We start from the raw sequence: 20,715 nt of genomic DNA, 5'->3' as shown, positions 1-20,715 counted from the left end.
GCTTTTCTCCTCTCTTGCTTGTATTAATCTGTGTTTGTAACTCCTATGCTCATCTACTTCGAAATGGCTAGTTGATGATTACATTTAAGTAGTAAGTGAACTTAAACCATACAGATTCCTTTATTGTTGTATTGTGCCATCAACTGCCTCCCACTTCTAGAACTGGTCTTAGTTGAATCCTGAATATGCATCTTTATCTATGTTTAGTTCCAGCTCTCTTTCTGTGTGTGTCACAAAATTGCAGTTTGGTCATCAGTTGATCACACATCACAATGCATTAGAGCTGAGTAAAAGATTGAATGTGCAAACTCCAAATGACCCTTCAAGTTTCCCATATACATGTTTCTCTAAGTGTATTGGGCATGATAGGTGTCCAGGACTTGTTTTTCCTGTAGCTGGGATACCTTCTGAGCTGTAGCATTTTTTGGTTCTTCCTTGTCTGTCATTTTGTTGATGTTGTTTGCAGTCAAGCATGCTGATCACTCTTAAAGTATTCTTAATGGATTAGTGTTTTAGAATGAGCATATATGCTACACTTGATGTAATGGTTGTTATTATAACTTTGCTGCCTTCTTAGAAAAAAAAAAACAGAAATATCACTGATTTGAATAATACTCCGGGCCCTCCATTTGTTTCTGCTTTTCTAACTTCACATGTGTGCTCATACTTGTCTTCTTTATCTCTTTGACTACTCTACTGCTTTTCTATATGCTGTGTGACTCCAAGTAAGTCTCTAGTTAACTTCCAATAATGCGTATGTGCGCACCATTGTTGTCTGCTTACGAATTATGCGTATGTATACTCTAAGTATACTTAATATATATATATATATATATATATATATATATATATATATATATATATATACGTCATTTGCGTGAAAAGCATAGTCTATATTTCAGTTTTGGGTTTGCTTAAATTTTGTGCGTTTGTCGCAAGTATATGTCAGTTTGAGATCTGTATATCAATGCATATTGAAGTTGTGTTCGTGAAATGCACTTGGATATACATAGCATATATAATTAACGGAGTCTGTTTTGAATTTATATGTTTGTATGCTTAACCTTGTTGATCATATACTAATCTCCATCTTTCATTCTTTTTCGCATGAACCTCGCATACGAGTCCAAAGGACTCGTCCCTCTCCGCATCCGGTGTTGGGCTAAAGGCCCAACGAGATCTTCTCTTGGTCCATCCCTGTCTACAGCAAAAAATAGAAATCAATATTCTGGGCCAAAGCCCGATACACAGGAACAGCAGCAGCAGCCCAGCAATTAAAAATAAACTGTTGGGCCGAAGCCCAAACAGAAATGGGTCCAGCAGTCCCCGAATGGGCTGGCCCATTTGATACCTATTACCCCTTTGTTTTATTTTGTGCATATAAATTTATATTATTCAACTAACTCTTTGTTTGTTTTGTTCTTATTAGTTTTAGATAAATCCTAATTAATCAGTAGGTTTAGTTTTAGTAACGGGTAGTTAGTTTAAGGAAGACTACGAATTAATTCCATAAGTTTTATTCTCTTCTTTTCTGGTTTTATTTAATTGATTTGTAAATTAGCATGGCTATACATATTGAGTTAAAAGAATCATATTTTATTCTTACTATCCTAGAAATTCCAAAACGTCACTAATGTGTAAATATAAATTCAAATATATTTTATGAACACACTTTTAAGAGTCACCCAATTACGCATATTTTAGCCAAACATAGTTAAATAAAGAAAAAGAAAACTTACCTCTTTTGCATTCTATTCAAAAGCTATTACTTATATGCAAACTATTATATTTAAAAAAGCTATTACTTATATGCAAACTATTTTTCTTTGTAAGTCTCATTTTGAATTGCATCATTATATTTTCGTTTAAAGCTTTAGCAACAATTTATAAACCTTATTCTAAATAGTATTTAAATTCTCCTTTTACACAAATTATTATATATTTTTTACAAGTCATATTTTTTTTAAAATAGCATTACTCTTCGCATTCAAAGTTTTTTAACAGCATTTATAAGTCTCAGCATTTCCTTTATAAAATTACTATATTTTTCTACAAGTTAATTCAAACGGCACTATTATATTTTCCTTTGAAACCTTAGTAATATGTACAAACTATTTAAACACTATATTTAATCTTGATTAATTAACCTAAGTTTGGCCGGATAGCCGTAGTTAACGGATTCTAAAGGATGCCTAACCCCTTCCCTTTAGGATAATATAGAACCCTTACCTAGAATCACACTGGTTAAGCAGACTATTAATGGAGGTTTAGTTAGTTTTACCTTAGTTAATATCTAGGTGTCCTAATTTACCGTTAAATTAATTAGGTGGCGACTCCTTAAAACAAAGCAATTTAGGAATCTCCAATATGTTGTACTCCGCTCTAACCCGGGTTAAAATGGGGTATAACAGGTGTCAAGTGTAATTGTGGATATAAAGCTAAACATGAACTCGAGTTCAGCTCTTAGAGGACGAGGGATCAGATAATTAGCTACTTGTGCAGCGAATGATGTCTCGGGTATTGCGAGTAATAAGATTCTCATGTTAGTAGTGAATTCTTTCCGCATGTGATTGAATTCCTATGTGGAGCTCTTGTAAAACCTTAACATGTATAGCTATTGATGCTCGTAGGTCGCACAAACTATTTGAGTCCGGCGCCAAAATGGCTTCTTTTTGAAGCTAATAGACAAAAATAGAATGTCTTTTTTTTCATACCAAAATGGGTATTTCGTTGGATATCCAACGAAATACCCAAAAAAATTACTGTTCCGGTCCGGTGAAAAACAAATTAACTGTCGTTGCATTTCGCTACACTTGTGGCGAAATGCAACATTTTTTTTTATTTCGTGTATGTTCCAACGAAATGGGACAAAATTTATTTTGTTCCATTTCGCTGGTTAAGTAGCGAAAACTTTTTTTTTTTTTACTGTTTTTCTGCTCTCCACTTTTACCCTAAATTCTTTTACCTTATAACTATCACGCAGCCGCACCTCTCCATTCTCCATTCTTTCGTTCTCCATTCTTTTTCTTTTTCTACTAATCCTATCACAAGGATTCCTCAACTTTTGCTCCATAATCTTCTTCAAACTGAGGTAATTTATTAATTTTATAACTTTTTATATATATTTTTTGATTTAGTCATTATAAATTAGTTCATATTTTTCTTTATTTATATCTTGTACTTAGTGTAGTAGATTATAATAAAGAAAACATAAGTTAGAAGTTTAATTAATCAATAGTTGGTAATTTCAGTTGTTGCTTCAGTTATCTATAATGCAATCTGGATTATTAATATTTGTGTATATATCTAAATGTCAGCTAACCAGATTTCCTTGAGTTATCACGCTAACAATTTAAAAGTATTGCTTGATATACGTTTAAACAGTCAACTTCTCTGTTGTCTTTTAAATAATATTTTAGATTTCCTAGTGTTATAATTTGTATTATAAATCATTAACAATTATAATATTGTCGGATGGCTTGCACGACAATATTAGCGCATTATCGGAACTCAGCTATAACAACACAATTTTCATGTGTATTTTCGGGTTATTTTATTTAATTAGTCCAATTCCTTTTCTATCACAAACAACATGTCTCCATAAAAATCTGAGAAACCAAGTCCATGACTCATAGCTCTCACGTGCAACTATAGCATATGCAAGTGGAAAAATATTTCCGTCTGCATCAATGCCAACAGCAATCAACAATTTTATCTCGTACTTACCATAGACATGGGTGTCATCTATTGAGATGACTGGCCTGCAACTTTTGAATCCATCGATACTTGGTTTAAAGTCCTAGAAAAGATACTTGAAGATGTGTTCGCCTTGCATTGTCGTTGACTCGTGTGTCCACTCAACAATAGTGCCCAGATTGAAATGTTCTAGGGCAGCCATGTATCGAGGCAATGCCCTAAAAGAACCTTCGAAATCACCATACACCATCTCAAAAGCTTTCTTACGCCCTTTTTGCGCTTTTCTATAACTAGGAGTATAGTGATGGATCCCTTTTATAGTTTCCTGAACAAACTTAATACTGATTTGTATTGATCATAACAGATGGTATCAACGAAGTAGCAATCATGTTGCTATTCAAATTGAAATAATCCTCTGTATAATCATCCGTGTCACAATTGTTGGCTCAATCACTTTTCCTGCTTTCCACATACCACTTCCGATCAACGAAAAATGGATAATCCAACTACAACCTTCCTCATGCCATTTGCAATTAACCTTCCAAAATGTACCTTTGGCTTGATCCGTTTTAATATTTTTTTTTGTGGGCTATATTATAGAGTCTCACTGCACCTTTCATTTGCTTCTTGTAGTGAAATAACTTACCTATTTGCATGTACAAGAAAAAATATCAACTCCTAATTACACCAATTATGTTACATCCCGTGATCTCATGCGTTGGAAATTGTGCGAGTTAAATGATATTAGTAACGGACGCGAGGTTATTCCCCAATCTTATAGGTGGTTAAAGTAATGGTACACAAGTATCGTAAGGATTTGAAGTTAAACCAATCAAAGAAAATAAGTTTTGTCGAGTTTCGACATTTAATTGAGTGAAATACGGTCCAAGCTATAATATCCTGTATTTTTGGACTAGAAAATTTAATTGTCCAACATGAGAAAATTTACCCGAGCCCGGAAAATTCGATCATATTCAAGGATGAAAATCAAGAGCTCGGTGTACAAAGAGTTTGAGGTCCCGAAATAATTTAGGACTTAACAAATGTGACCACGGTGATTGAGAATAATGTTTTATGTGTAGCAAAATGGACTATGGACTAGTGCTATGTCACATAATCATGGCAATGAGTATATGAAGTGTATAAAAAATAATTATTATTAAAGTGAATTGAGATCAAAAAATTAATTATGTGCATAATGGATTAATTATTGGATAAAGTGGGAGAGTAATGGGATAAGTCCATGGTAGTCATCCACGTGGGACCATAACATGAAGCAATACATATGACTATTGCTGTGTAATGATGGAACACGTATTGGGAAGGATTTCATGATAAGTAATTAATTTGGTAAGTGATGTGGACCCCACGGTCCACCAACAAGGTCTTTTTTCTTAGTGACTTTTGCAAAATGAATATATATGTTGACAGCAATATGATAAAGTGGACAAGTGTAGGTCTATGTGGCATCCTATTACATATAGAAACTAATGACTAAGGTTGGTACTATGTACGTGGCTTCTGTGGAGATAAAGGTTAAAAGGTACGGCTCCACATTATGAAGGCTACAACTAGAGTCCAATTTCAAATTGTCATTTAACTTATGATTCATAGTATTCAGCAACGTTCATGGTGTACCTATTCAAGAAACAAGACACTAAAGTCTCCTATTTTTTTTTTGTTTGTTGAACTTTCATTTCTAAATACATTTACATATGCTGCAAATGGATGTTAAAGGCAGCAACGTACTACTGATTTCATATGCAGCAATTTGACGTTGCAATTTATAGAAGAAATGTATAGTTTTCATCAAGAACAATATTCGAATCTGAGCACCGTTGCGATTTCGTTGTTCTGTCTTATCGTGTTGTTGAATTCGGGCTTTCTTCGAAGTGAAGTAAGGTGGAAGAAGATTAATTCTTGGCATATGAGGTAAGAAAAATTCATCAAGGTCATAGTTAAATCACGAGACGGGAACTACGAAATTAATTGCGGGAAATTGGATAAATTGTAATTGTTATCGTGTAGGTTATTTGGTGATTGTTATGAGCTACTTTGTGGGCTGGAGTATCATGGGGATTGGTTGTAGTTTTAGTTGTTGTTATTTTTGTTGTTGTTATACTATGTATACACGAAAATAAAGAAGTGTATACAAGCATTGGCATACGAATATATATTGGGCTGTTTTGGAAGTGATTTAAGAATGGATTTAATTCTAGTTTGATATGAAATTGTTGGTATTGTTGTTTGTCTTTTGATTGATGTTGTGGCTGAATTGTAATCTTAAGGATTGTTAAGTTTTCAGGGGAAATGCTGCCCGAATTTTGCTAAGTAATGTGCTAGCTTAGGCTTTGGATTTTGAGTGCGCTATAGTTAATACTTGATATCAATAATGTTGTTGTAGATTGGGAAGCCCGGGATCTGATTTATGGTTAGCTTGGAGCGGATAAGGTATGTAAAGCTAACCCTTCTTTGTTTTGGCATGATCTACGTAAGACAACAGACAGCGAATGTATAAGCTCCAAAGAAACTCCTATTCTTAGAGACACTAGGATGGCTAATGTTCTTGATGTCCAGAACCTATTTCATATTGTCTTGATACGTGTCTATGATTCGTGAAGTTTTATTTGATATAATTTATAGTGACATTCGAAGGGTACTTGATATGACTATTGTCTTTGATTTTCAAATGATAGTTCATTTTGATTATTCTATTAAGTCTCAGATATGACTTAGTTTGCATATGGTTGCTCACTACCCTGCTCGTGCATGCCGTTAATATATCTTTCACCTAGTCCCGGGCCGGGTATGTTTTCGTGCACAGTTTCACTGCATTGTTCACCGAGTCTCTCACTAGAGGGTCGGGTGTGGTATATATATATATATATATGTGATGTGATTATGGCGCCGAGGATGGTATATGATGACTTTATTCATCGAGTTCCATAATGGGCCGGGTATGATATATGATATTGATATGCATAATTTACATTTCATAAGGCAAGTGTATTGGTATCTTTGATTGTCATACTTGTCCCCTGTAATCTTTTATTTCAGTCATGATCATCTTTATTGTATTTCATGCTTTATATACTCAGTACATATCTCGTACTGACCCCCTTTCTTCGGGGGGCTGCGTTTCATGTCCGCAGGTACAGATACTCGGTTTGGTGACCCTCCAGCTTAGTACTTCTGCTCAGCTGTTTTGGAGAGCTCCATTGTTCGGAGCCAAGATTATTTTGGTATAGATCTTTTGATGTTGACATATGCATATCCAGGGGTACGGTGGGGTCCTGTCCCGTCATATTTCACTTTTATACTCTTAGAGGTCTATAGACATATGTAGGTTGTGGTCGTCTATGTCGATACGATTTGTTGGGGTATTTCCATATATAGTGGCAGCCTTGTCGGCTTGCATATTATGTCGTGTTTTGGTTAGCTATGACTCCTCAGGAGACAGGTTATTATGATATATGGCGTTATGAATCTTTCGGTTGCTTTTACAAGTTTCCATACTGTCCTTAGTTTCAGTTTGATTATATTTAGCAGGTATGTACACAACTGTCCAGTTCGGGCACTAGTCATGGCCTATGGGGTTGGGTCGTGACAAATTAAAATCACAAAATTCAAAAATAATATATTATTAAAAAAATTAGTTGCACCAAACTAACTTGATTTGATAACTTTAGGATTACTGGAATTCTAAAATGCAGCCCGAACAGACCCGTTATCTCTTATGTATGCAAAATCTTCCGGTTCTACTTCTTCTGTATTATCAAAATATGGGATCACATTTGAATGATCATTAACACTAAGATCACTGGGGGCTGCAACATCTTCATCAGAATCGTCACCGTCGGCAGACGATTGATCATCGTCCGTCTGTTCATGATCTAATGGACTATTGCTATCCGAATCATTTATTATATCATTAGCTAAATCGTTATTGCTCACAATTTGTGTGAACTGGGTCAATGTGGGTTTATCTTCAGAATCGTTATGCCTATAAATAAGAAAAATTCATAAAATTTACTAGTCAAACACAATTATACGATCCATGAATAAAGTGAACAAAATATAATTATATTTACCTATCACTGTCCAATTCACTTGGACCTGGATGTGAAGGGTGTAGTACATTACAATTCAAATTATGCAACTGCGTAGTAGCATTACTTGGTCCACCCATCTCATGATTCTGCCCACTCCAATCAAATATGATAGTGCGTTGAAGCCACACCATCATACTGTGTACCATAATAGTTATATCATTTGACTGACTACCAAATCCTACAATTATTTGTTGTTGAACTACACCTCTTGAAAAACCAATATTCAAACTTAGGAGATAAGTAGTACCTCCAAAATCGAACTCATTATCGGTAGGTACCTTAACCTGGGTAGAGCGTTGAACTGTAGCATACATGTCAAGCGCCGCTATGCATATGTGATTTTTAAAAATCTCAGGACAACGAAGAAATGACGATAAAGATTCATCATCCGTAATTGGCATCTCACCATTAATTGGTAAACCATCGGCTGTAAATGAACTTAGATATCGTCCGGTTATAACTACCGAAAGTTCAGAATCATTTACGAATATTTTACTCCTTAAGACGCGTTGTAGACTATTTCAGGACCACGAATGTATCTTACCGAACTTTCTTCATACACAACTTCACCACCCCAAAATAAATACACTTTAACATGAGTTTCCGTCATCTTTTATGAAATATATGAGATAAAAAATAAAAGTTGAAGGATAAGAAACAGATAAGAGAAAAAAATATATATGAAAGATATGAGATAGATAAAAGAAAATTGAAAGATGAAGGATATACCATAGGTAAAGATGGACAATATTTATAAACAGAGAAAAGTAAAAATTTCGCAAATTAAGTCACGAAATGCAAAAGATATTATTTTGATGTGACCATTCAATGATCATCTGAAACTGATTGAACCAACAGAAATGTACAAAAAAATAAAATTAAAACCACAGCGATGTAAAAAAAATTAAAAAAAAGTAAGGGGTTTTTCGCTACTTAACCAGCGAAATGGAACAAAATAAATTTTGTCCCATTTCGTTGGAACATGCACGAAATACAAAAAAAAATTATTTGTTACATTTCGCCACAAGTGTAGCGAAATACAAACATTTTTTTTTCCATTTCGCTGCACTTGTGGCGAAATGCAACAACAGTTAATTTTTTTTACTGGACCGGAACAGTAATTTTTTGGGTATTTCGGTGGATAACCAGCGAAATACCCATTTTGGTATTAAAAAAAAGACATGTTATTTTTGTCTATTAGCTTCAAAAAGAAGCCATTTTGGCGCCGGACTCCAAATTATTTGCCAGTATGACTTACGTATGGCCATGCTGCTGGTTTTGATCTAGTCCACCATGTGTAAAGTGGGAGATGTTGGATATTGAGTTGGGTCTTGGGTCGCCCATGTGGAGCCGACCCGACCCATTTAGAAGAGATAAACCTAAGGGAGGTTATCTAGGAAATTAAAAGAAAAAAAAAACTAATGCAGATTTCTTTTTTCAACGTGGGAGTTGTGGCTCAGTAGTGAACGGTTCCTTTTTCTCTCCTTTCTCTTCATATATATCTCTCTTCTAACAGAAAAATATAATTCTTCCTTAGAAACACATAGAAAAAGAGAAAAAGGCATTTAGTTTGTGGATATCAGTGTTCAATTTTCTAGTGAAGCAAAATTGGCTTGGAGCAATTCTTCAACAAAGGTGCTGTGAATTTTCCGTTGCTCTTAACAGATACACGATTCTTGTTCCCGTTACTAATATCTAACAAATTTCTCTCACCAATCTTGGTTCATATGAGCCACTGCTTGCTCGACTCTCCGACCTCACATATAAATACTCATTTCATTATATATTTCATACTAACTTTGATTATTCTTTCAACGGCCAAAACCTTATGGTTAAAATTAATTTTTCCTATTTTTAATAGGAAGAGATTTTGAATTTGAACTCTGAGAATGAAATCCGAACTAATCTCTCAAAGTAGGTATTGGACACCCAACACTAGATAGGAAACCCCCCCAAAAAAAATCATAACACATTATATAAAAGAAATCATCCCCGTCCTCTGTCTACACTCTTTCCATGTAGTAGTAAGTTCTATGTTTTAATCCAGTATTTTGAGAAATGATTATTTTTTAAAGGATCTAAGTTATATACACTAATATATATATATATATATATATATATATATATAATGAATTTTAACGCGTGATAGCATATTTACCATTTACATAGATTATCACCCCATGCTTATCAAGCGTTTGAACTCTTTATTTCCTCTTTATCTCACAGATTTGATAGGTGTTAAAATCTAAAGCACATGGCAATAGTGCCACTCGTCAAGCATATATATGGTCTCTTTTGTTTCCTACTAGCTAAAATATCAGTTTTTGGCAGACTAATCAATCTGTCGTAGTACTTGTTATCTCTTTTATCTCACAGATTTTATCGGTGTTGAAATCTAAAGCACATGACAATAGTGCCACTCGTTTTTAAAGTGCAGCACAATAAAGAGAGAAAGACGATACAAAAAAATTAATCCTTTTTTTCTTTCACGTGAACGACCCTTTCTTGTGTAGATAGGTATTTCGTGCTATACATCACGTTGAAAAAAGAAAAAAAAAAACCTGATATGTACCTTACCCTTTATTTTTTTTTACTTCAAGAGGGGTCCTCCTTATTATGCTACAGAATTAAGAATAAAGTGGCATGGTGATTGGAGACGAGGATGGGCAGTGAGTCCCACAAACAAGACATTATATTCACCATTATTTTCTTAAACCAAGAAGTGAAAAACATGCAAAAGGCCTCTCTTTCTCTGTTTCTTTGAAGAACAGAGAAAGTGGAAGCTAAGAGGTGACATCTTTTGAACTTTGAAGTATTTCTTGTTCACCACATATCTATCTTTATTTACCAGCTATTTGGATATATGGTTATTCTTGTTTTATTTACTAACGTTTGGCGTTTGATTTGGTAAATTCTTGATGTGCTTATGCCGGAAAAAAAAAGTTATATTTGTTATGTCAATCGAAAGGTCGCGTCATTTGAAACTTCTCTTTGATAACAGATAATTATTGCTCCCTCTGTTCCCTTTTACTTGTTCAGTTTCTCAAAAAGCATTTATTAAATTATTTTTATTACTGATATTTTAGAAATCTTAAAATGATTACTAATACTCCAATTAGTTTGAAAATGATCAGTTAATGATAAGGATAAAATTGAAAAAAAATAATGAATTTTCTCATAATTTGTTAAAGTGGACAAGTGAAAAATAATCTATTTTAGTATGCTAGATAAGTAAAAGACCTTAGTAAGCTAGTATCTAAGCAATGAAATATTCGTTACTAGCTATTTTCATTTCAGTAACTGCATTTTTTTTTTTTTTTTTACATATGATGACAGAGCTGCTTCTGTATAAGGAGCAAGTAACAAAGCCCTCTACAATGATCAATTCAAATTCAAGTATAAAAAGGGAGCTAATATACTAGAAGTGCTTCAATCTTGACAGTTATTTGCGCTTTATTCCAAATAGCTTGATGGATTAACTCCATAAAAAAGCATGTTGTATGGAGAGAAATTTTAGAAACAATTTTCCACTGCTCATAAACCAAAAAGTTTTCTTATCCAAACAAATCTACATTTTAGATGCAGGTGTTATTGCAGCTACTTATATGATGTATCACGTTGCTCTGGCCCAACAACTGGCTTCAGAGGCAAGTCTAGGATATCACGAGGATGCGTTCACATTTTTAAAAAAAATTAACAAGACGAAAAAGTGCATTTAGTAAGGTTCGATCTCATAACCTTAAGGGACTAATCCAGCACTTAACATGTGCTCCACTTGGTCTAGTTTGACCATGTGTTCCTTCAGTTAATATTAGATATATTATAAGTATTATATACATAATATACCGAATTTAGTCAGGTGACCTTGGGTTCACGTGACCCATTTTCCATACATAGATTCACCCCTGGCTGGCTTTGCTTGTATGCATTTTATGATTCATCCTATCGGAATTGGCTAAGAGGTGCTCAAGCTGCTACAAATATAAACTACGCAATAGAGGCAACAAAAATCGATCAAGTCATTACTAGGAGAATACTACCAATTTTGAATATAAAATACTTCAAATTTCTTGTTCTTGAAACAACCCCCCCCCCCCCCCCCCCCAAATGCATAAATACCTATCAATTTCACCAAAAATCAAAGCACAGAAAACCCAAAGAATCAAGAGTAACAAACCCAAGATCTTGTCCATGGCATCAAATTCAATCAAGCTATCCCTCCTTTTGCTTCTAACAATTTTCATAACCTCAAAGGCTGAACTAGGCCAAATTAAAGAAACAAACATGACACTCTATTTTCAAGATTGGTCCGGTGGACCAAATGCCACTGTGCTACAAATAACAGGCCATCAAGATGGTCCCCTAAGTTTTGCTAAATTTGGTTCAGTGTTTGTTACTGATGATCCAATAACAGAAGCCTTTGATAAGAACTCGGCAGAAATTGCTAGAGCACAGGGCATATATGTTACTTCTGCATTGGATGGCAAAATTTCTCATGTGCTAATATCAATTATTTTCACTAATGAAGAATATAAAGGGAGTACTAATACAAGGTGCTAGTCCTCAGTTTGAGAGAGTAAAAGAAGTGGCCGTGGTTGACTGGTTGGTGGCACAGGAAAATTTGGACTTGCTCGTGGATATTCAACTTTTGAGACTATTCACTTTGATTTGGCCGCTCATTATGTTGTTGTTCAGTGTAATATTACAATTTACATTACTGATTGGGGGATTAACTATCATAATAGTCCATCAGAATAAAGTCAAATTGTATATGCGATTTGTTTTCCAATTTGATTTGTCTGTGTAAAGGCTAGCACATGATAAATAAATGCGGTTTTTTCATAATAATCTTTTTGCCTCTGTTCTTATTTATACATTCTATGAATGTCTACCAAAATAGTTTATTCCAACTTCATTTATAAATTCTACCAAAATCTCTAAACTGCTAGGCGAGATCCATCCACTACTCAATTTTTAAGAAGCAGCTCCATTTTTAGAAAATTCTACCAAAATGCTCTGAACTGCCTAGCCAGCTTAACCATTAATAAACAATAATAATCTTCCAACAGGCGGAGCTAGAGGTACAAGGGGACCAAAATTTCTGTTTGCCGAAAAATTACACTGTATATACAAGGTCAATATTTTTTTATGTACAGTGGAGGTCCCTTTAGCTTCTTTTTGAATTTACTTATTTATATTTTGAATTCCCTTACTAAAAAAAAAAAAGTAGCTGGCCAATGGCACTTTCTTTTCAGATAGTACAACAACAACAATAACAACAACAAGCCCAGTATAATCCCACTATGTGGGGTCTGGGGAGGCTAGAGTGTACGCAGACCTAATCCCCACCTTGAAAGGTAGGGCGGCTGTTTCCGAAAGACCCTCGGCTCAAGAGAGGAGAGAAAGAAAGACAAGACAAAAGGTTAGATATGATCAAGCGTATCGAAAACAATATGAAAGCAAGGAATAACAATGCAAGAAAGTCATGGTAAAAGGAGGATTAACTGCTATAAATAACTATGAAAATGAAAACAATGAAGGTAAATAAGTCATTATAAACCAACAGATACTCGCAGAAACTCGTAGAAATCAAGAGACAAGAAACTATACAACAACATAACTACTCTCAAGGGAGGATAAACGCGACTACCTACTATCCTTCTACCCTAAGATGAGTCCTCCATACCCTCCTATCTAAGGTCATATCCTCCGTAAGCAGGAAATGTGTCATGTCCTGTCTAATCACTTCCCCCCAATACTTCTTCGGCCTACCTCTACCTTTTCTGAAGCCGTCACTGGCCAACCTCTCGCACCTCCGCACTGGGGCATTTTCATCTCTCCGCATCACATGTCCAAACCATCTCAGCCTCGCTTCCCGCATCTTGTCTTCCACTGAGGCTATTCCAACCTTGTCTCGGATGACTTCATTCCTAATCCTATCACTCCTAGTGTGCCCACACATCCATCGCAGCATTCTCATTTCCGCCACTTTCATCTTCTGAACATGAGAAGATAGTACGTGTAATAATTATCTGAAAAATAAGGATATATATTAAAGGATTGTACAAAAAAATTTACCATGATACCTCATGTGTTACAAGATCATTCAGTAATCTTGCATTGATACACGAAGCGACAAGCATCGTAGGTTCAGTTGATATCCAATCAAATGCCTCCTTAGTTGCCGCATCTCCCATGCCTAACCAAGAAGTAGTGGCAAGCAATAGGTAAGTGCTGGATGGAATTCCATTCTTCATATACTGCTCCATTGTTGGGACATTCATCTCATGATACCATTTGGCCTCTTGGAGATAAGCCCTTAGCAACTTTTTCATCTGAAATATTGTTAGAGAGTAATGAAGGTATACATTCAAAGGCAATGGAGCTTGATTTATTACATTCAACTGAATCCGGTAGTTTTGACGCACAATGCAAATTTACTAAAATTTTAACAAAAATTAAATTTTGAGCCCATAATTTCAAAATGTTATGAACTTAATATTAACAGCTTAAAAGTTGGAGCCATCAAGCTCTAAATTTCGTATTCCTCTCTGATCATTAAGAAGTCGTTCACTAATTTTTAATTACCTCAGTTATGGAATATTTAACTCGAAATGTATTTTCAAGATTTTCCAACTCTCTCTCCACTTCATTGTAAACTTGTAGAAGAGCGCGGTAGGAGAGCTTCATATATATATATATATATATATATATATCAAATATCACATTAAGACAAAAAATATAGGGATAATTGCATTTTGGTCTCTAAATTATTAATAAATTATGGTTGGTCCTTGTAATATTTGATTCAGTACATTTAACCTTTAATTAACATAAATATGTGATTTTGGTCCTTTTATATAGGATATATCTTGTATTAGACTAATTTGAAAATTAATTTATCCTCAGAAAATGGATTGGCAGTATAAATTTAACATGGCACATGGGTAATTAAATAGTTTAATAGTTCATAATTCATTAACTTTTTTGAAAAATTCACAAGCATAAGGATCAAAAGCGCACATTACAATTAATTGAAGGTAATATATGCTTAACCATACAGCACAAGGACCGCAATAAGAATTTACAGATAACTATGGGACCAAAAATGCCATTGTCCAAAATATTTTTTACAGTGATAAAGTTCTTAATTTCTCTACCTAGCTAATTCTTTTAATTGTTGCAATATAAAAATGTTGTAAGCTATTGATCGACGAGGTGAGACAAAATTTAACCTTTCAATTGCTTCTGTAAGGAGAGTAAGTTCTTCTAGTGTGCCATAGGTATCGTAAATGTCATCAATAATAGAACAAAAACATAACACTGTGGCTAATATTTTCCTTGCAACACTATACTGAGGTTCAAAGCATGCACCTAAACTCCAGAAGTATAATTCAACTACTCGTCTCTTGCAAAAGGTAGTGCCTGCGCGATTTTCGATTCTTTCCACCACCTAAAATGTAAAGAGGCAATATTTTACTTATGCAGGCAATAAGAATCACTACTAAAATGGGGAACTTTTGATGGACGTCCAGTCAAAAAATTGTCGGAATTTGGCTCGTCGGTATTGTTTTTGATGAATTTTTGGTAGATTTCCGTAGGAAACGTCTACTGAAAATTTCTTTTTTGGTAGTGAATATTACTTAAAAAATGTACTATATAATGCTGAATTACATACAAGTTTCAAAAGGTAATTAAACATTGCATTACTAATGTGGAGTTTTATGCAGGTATTATAACATTTTAGTACGTAATGCAACCAAACGAGCACTCAGTGTTACAAGGTTGAGTTTTAGTTGGTTGAGTTTCAGTTAACTTCTTCACATTAATATTGTAAAAAATAAAGTATATCAGGATTCAGGTAACCTAAAGAGGGAACAATAACTTAAAAAATAAGGCAGGCCAACCTACGCTAAATAGCGTATAAATTATTTAAACTAACAAATAACAATGTATATAAGTTAAATATAATATGATTATATTAATGGATGTGTAGCTTGCTAGTTACCTTGTGATATCATATAGCTCCCTTTTGTGCAATCTTCGTAGGATGTTGAAGTCCAATTTAACGAAGCTTAGTAACACTTCATTGTGCGATTCACCTTCTTGTTAAAATGATATGTATTTCCTTGTTCCTACCCTCACTAAGTCACTATCGTATTGTTGATTGGAAACTTTAATGAATTGCTGATTTGCATCGCATGAGAATTGCTCAATTTAGGCAAAATTAGCTTCAAATGAGTGATGGTGAAATTCACTGCTTTATCCAGAATTTTTTCACCCTCGACTCTAAATTGTGCAGCCTCATACAAGCTCAACAATCCTTGCACGTCGCTGACTAGTGCTTTCTTGTAATTTTCTTGGTCGTCAGTGAACTTCCTAAAAGCATCTGCTCCATATATATTTATACTGTCAGTATATAAAAGTTAAAACTCTTCTTCAAAAAAGGACAAGGCAAATTTTCACAATTACACTTGCGTATCGATTGCATAAGCATTTAAGTTATTTATATACATTGACATTATAAAACTTGTTTGCACTATCAATGTAATTAAACTCTATATAGTATAGCATATTATCTTGATATACCATTATTTTAGCAATTAAGTTTCATATTTATCTATAACTACCTTATAAGTGACCAGCTAGTTATGTAAATACTAGTGAATTTTCCGCACTTCGCACGGTTATTGAAATCATTAATAAGTTTACAAAATACTAGTTGTCAGTTTATTATTATTTGAGAAGCTAATCAGACTCTTTTACAATCATACATTTTTTTAAGGTATTCTTTAAAATTTTAACTATTAATAATGTGCTTTATTTTTTTTTATTTTGATGCATATTCTAAATATCCTAGGTAGGAGTAATGTCCGAGGTAGGGGTAAGATTTACGTACACTTTACCCTCTCCAGAGCCCACATTATGCTATTTCACGGGATATGTTGTTGTTGTTATTGTTGTTGTGTGCATATTCTAAATATGTAAGTGTAATTCACAGAAATTAATTAACAACCATGTATGTGCATGAAAGTACAATTTGTTCACTACACCTGTACTCTTAATCCCACTCCTTTATGGATGTAGGGAGCAATAGAAAAGGATTCTCAAAAAATGTGGTTATAAATATGAGATTTTATTTTAAATAAAAATATGGTACATCTACGCATATGATTCTACATGTCAAATTTTTCAAAGAATAACTTATTTTTAATTTTATTTAAATGTTCATATGTTTGCCTTCAGACACTATACTTTTCATGTAAATAATCCTTTGAAACACAAAAGAATAAAAAATAATTTATAAACGTATTATTGATACAAGAATCAGAGCTTATAAGCAAACCATTTTTGAATCTTGAGTAGAGCTTTCAAATTTAATATTATCAATAGAAATTTTATCACTTGATTGTTCCACATAATTGAAAGTATTATCCTAACTCATGTGCTCATTTCTTTTCCACTTTGTTAGGATCATCTCTGCCAGTATTCAAGAAGAAAAGTTAGATAATATTCAGAATGTGAAATTTTGACTGTGTTGTATACATAAATATGCAAGAAAATTAATGGACAAATAACACCACCTAAGAATCATCATGTTGAATATCAAAATAATAAAGCACCTCTAAATACTATAAATTTGAAAAAGATTGAAAACCAAACTCATAACTAACCAAGTTAATTTGTTTTAAAATAAAAACATTGAAAATCGATTTTCAATTAACATATATTAAAACAACGTTTTCAATAAAAAGGAAAATTCATTGTGCAAGAAAAGAGAAGAGAGTAAAAAATCTATGGGAAAAAATCACATTCTAACCTCTTTGTATATGTGTTTGGAGTTTGGGCAGGGAAGGATTGAAGTCATACTTCGTCTAAATGATTAGAGATCCAAAGGAATGTTGGAGACGTCTATGTTTCTCTTTTTTTTTATTTATATATTCAGGTACTTTAATTTGCAATTATTGTTATGTTAAAGCTCAGAATTAAATGTGCACTAAATGATGAAGTAAAGAGTGGAAATGAAAAGTTTGACTCTCCTCACCTGCCTATACGTAAATGAAATAAATAAGAGAAAAGTGTGTTGTTGAATACATATATACATATATACAAAATATGAGTAATGCATCAAAATCACTACTTAATGCATGAATAGAAATTTACTTAATGCACGAATAGAAATTTAATTATCATTAAGGTTGTTGCTACGTGGGTCGATGACTTTATTGCAAAGGTTAAAGTGTTAAATATCAGCCTTTAGTTACCGGTATTACGTGGCTTTGATTTTTGTATTTGTTTTATAGACACAAGCATTTTTTAAATAGAAAATTAGAAGAAAAGTTCAAAAAAGGGAGAAAAAAGATAAATACATTTCTAAGCCATAAAGAGGTGTCACATCACCTTGTCTATGCCTAATTTTATATTATATATAGATTTTTCTGACAACTTAAACTCTTTTACTTACCAGACGAGACATAATAACCTTGTTGCCTAAGTAATCGAAAGCTTAGAGAAACAACATGAAGGTCATTGTCATCGACTTCACTAATCCATTCTTCATAAAGAGTATAAAAGTAACTCGAGGATTCCTCGATCTCATGTTCAAAGTGGTAGCGACCAAGCAATTGGATGGTATTGATCAGGTCAATTTTTTGCAATGATTTGGAAGGTGCCATCACTAGCATTTTTCTCACTTCTTTTTGGTCTTCATGTTCCTTCTCTTCCCATTCATTGGCTCCCTAAACAAGTAAATTTTGAAATTTAATTTGTTACTATATATACATGTACTATGGTGTGTTAAAAACCATGAAGAAGATTCAGAATAGAAATTAACGGTAATTAATTAAACCCAAATTTATCATATAAGAGATTAGCATGGGCAAGAAAATGGTCTCCCCAAACGGTAGGATGATGATTGGTACACCGACGTCTAATAATCTCCGCCTCACCAGCAAATTCATCCATTTTTCTTCTTTTAATTTACAAGGCAATTAATTAGGTGAAGGAAAAGAACCAAAAAATTGATTAAATAGGCGTCAGCTAGTTCGATAATTAATGAGCTCAAATATTGAGGAACTTATAATGGTCGCCATATGCAACTCTGAAAAGAACTTTTTTAAATTAAAAATTGAAAAGATTCCTAGGATCTTTATACAAATAGCCGGCCAGATTTAATGTTCACTTTTTCCTAGCCGATATAGATGGAGTACACATTGATTATACACAATTATCCACATATTATACATAGATTATACATATATTCACATTTTTCATTGAGTTTAACTTCTATACACTGATTTTGACAGACATTGCAAATTTTCCCGCACTATTAGGTTATATAAAAAGTAATTACAGGATGTAGTGCAGCGGATGAGGCTGCTCCTCGCTTAACCAGAGGTCTCGAATTTGAGCCCTGGGTATGGAAAATTCCAGGGTAGGGAGCACTTCCCCCCGAATGGGGCCCTACGCGGCGCGAATCAGGATATAGTCGGGCTCCAAAAGGGGGTACCGGACACTGGCTGGAAAAAAAAAAGAGTAAATATAGGTCACATAATTCATAATAAGTAGAATTAATAACTTAAAAATCATACAAGTGACCTTCTATAACGGATTAAATTGCACATGTTGTCACACCCCTTTTTTCCCTCAAACATGATTTAGTTAGTTAAGTTCAAAAGAGTTCTCAAATCGAAAGTGACGAAAAATTGTGTTTCGAAAAGAGATTTTATTTATAGAAAAAGAGTCGCCACCTGGCATCGAGTTTTGGTGTGTCAAGTCACCCGTAAAATCAATATCCCTTGCAAAACAAGTTTGACTCTAAAAACAGATCAGCGACAGAGATTCCGATTAAGGAATTCTGTTGACCGAGGGGAAGGTGTGAGGCATCTCTCGAATCCCGTGGTTTTAGCACGATCGCTTTAATTAATCGTGTTGGCTTAACTAGAAACTCAATCAGGTAAACTCAAACAAACAAGCAAGCACGTGCACAAAATGGCTTGAGGTTGCCCCTTTCTAAAAAGGTCGAAAAGAAAACAAATCGAAAAATAAACTAAGCTATCATATACTAACTTCTGATCAACGTCCACTTCGGGCTCCAATCACAACTACGTCGGGGCATTCCCCGAATGAAAATTTAATACAAGTACTCGAGACATTCCCGGATAAAATTAATCCAACTAAAGGGGCCACCTCTCGCCTTCAAAATTCATGCACCGCACCTTAAAATTTGCTAACCCATCCGAGACGCGACACCAAAAATTCTTATTTCCAATCGATGAACTAGCAATTGAAATAACATCAGTAAGCATTTAAATCCAATTATTCAAGTAAAATTTACTTGGCATAGGTTCCATTATTACCTATTTATGGAACATAACTAAACTTTTCAATAATTATATTTAGTAGCTAAAATATAACATATTTACTTTATATAGCTACCATGTTTTTACCACTCATCTGATAACTTCCCACACCCCTAAATTTAAGCCAACAAAAACGTCTCTCTCTCTCCTATCCCCCTAAATACACGCCATTATTCACAATATCCATCAATTTCCTCCAATTTCAAATCAGTTTTACAATTCTTCAACTTCCTTTTTTATCTCTAATTAACTACACATTAATTTCACTCATGATTCAAATCTAATTTCCAAATATGGTAAGATTTTATACTATTTTTTATTTTCACCGTGTATTTAATCTATATTTTGGGTGTTTTTTTTTTCGTTTGAATCAGGAATGCAACTCTAAATAATTAATTATCGGTGTTTGTTCTTGGTTGTTTTTTCTTAGATTCAAGTGAAATGGCTAAGAAAGCTTCTACTCCGATGAGAACTACAGGTATAGAACCCGAATTGAGATTCCTAATTTTTCTTTGGGAATTTCTCAACATGAAACTGCCATTGCA

General features: G+C 33.8%; 1 long non-coding RNA gene and 2 pseudogenes across 1 annotated transcript; 2 read left to right on the top strand and 1 right to left on the bottom strand.

The window, feature by feature from the left end:
- Nucleotides 1-5,245: 5,245 nt before the first annotated feature.
- On the top strand, nucleotides 5,246-7,187 carry LOC132617367 (uncharacterized). The gene is made up of 3 exons (XR_009573718.1): nucleotides 5,246-5,628; nucleotides 6,101-6,147; nucleotides 6,849-7,187. It is a non-coding gene; the product is annotated as an uncharacterized LOC132617367 (long non-coding RNA).
- A 3,331-nt stretch (nucleotides 7,188-10,518) lies between these two features.
- On the bottom strand, nucleotides 10,519-18,740 carry LOC132619523 (sesquiterpene synthase 15b-like; annotated as a pseudogene).
- On the top strand, nucleotides 11,970-12,636 carry LOC132619211 (dirigent protein 1-like; annotated as a pseudogene).
- Nucleotides 18,741-20,715: the final 1,975 nt, after the last annotated feature.

This window comes from Lycium barbarum, chromosome 11 (genome assembly GCF_019175385.1).
Source record: "Lycium barbarum isolate Lr01 chromosome 11, ASM1917538v2, whole genome shotgun sequence".
NCBI lineage: Eukaryota > Viridiplantae > Streptophyta > Magnoliopsida > Solanales > Solanaceae > Lycium > Lycium barbarum.
The sequence above is the reverse complement of the archived record's forward strand: the minus strand, read 5'-3'. Positions and strand labels throughout refer to the sequence as shown.